We start from the raw sequence: 1256 nt of genomic DNA on the forward strand, positions 1-1256 counted from the left end.
AAAAAAAAAAAAAAAAAAAAGGACATACTGAGTGTTTACTCAAGATGCAGGCTGGAAACTGTTAACACCTATTTTAAAGCCACTCTCAGTACATTCAGAACCTTTCCCATTGTTTAACTCTGGTTCCTTTTCTCTAATTTTTGTTTCAGTTAAGTGCTATTTCTTGATAACCCAGGTTAAAATTCATGTGCCTTCTCTAGCCAGAACTATATTCATTGACTATTTTACTCTTAATTTGAAGACTATGCTAGCATGCCAATACCACACCTGGACTTAACAGAACAATCATTTACATTTCCAGGGGCTGGTGATGCCTGCTAATAGTTGTAGAATGCTTGCCTAGTATGCACAAGGCTCAAAGTTCAATCCTTAGTACCAAAAACCCAGTTTATATGTAACATAAACATCAGTCTGATGCTAGGGTATAGTTTGGATTAACCAATCCCTTCATATATTTGAAGTGAAAAATTAAGTCATCTTACATTAGGGAACTCAGGTGTATTTTTATCTGGACACATTATTTGATCTTTAAATGAACTCACAAGGGAAATTTTCTATTAATTTGTATTTTAAATTTATAAGAGCAGTGAACAAATAGAATTATTTTGAAAATCTTTGAGAGACTGAAGATTGCAATTTAAAATTTGTTAGGGCCTGTGAGATGACTTAGTGGATACTGGTGCCTGCTCCCAAGCCTGATGATCTGAGTCTCACTTCTGGTAACCACACACTGGAAGGAGAGAACTAAATCCTACCAGAGCCCCTTCTGCTCTCTATATGCACTCTTTGGCACACACAAACACAAGCACAGGAAATGAAGATAAAAACTGGCTATCTCATTAAGATCTCTTCTTGCAAAAATAAATAGCATTTAATTATTAAGGTTCTTTTTAACGAAATGATTAATCATGTATAACTTTGTTTCCTTTGCTTAGTAATTTGAAGGCAAGCTTCCATTCTTTCCAGAGCAAACCCCCCTAAAACCACTACCTTAACTCTCAATACTACCTTAACTCTTCAACTTCATGCCTTAATTAGATCACACATTCCCATAATAATCCTCTTAATAGAAATTGAGAGGATTTTATTAATATTCTCGCAATTATGTCAAAGCTGTAATGACATCCTAACAAATCAGTATGTTCCATAGTTCCCAATCCACAGGTTTCCATGATCTGTGATCTTAGGCTTTTGAGATTATTAATTTCCTATATATATATATATATATATATATATATATATATATATATATATAT

This window comes from Mus pahari, chromosome 14, assembly GCF_900095145.1.
Source record: "Mus pahari chromosome 14, PAHARI_EIJ_v1.1, whole genome shotgun sequence".
Taxonomy (NCBI): Eukaryota; Metazoa; Chordata; class Mammalia; order Rodentia; family Muridae; genus Mus; species Mus pahari.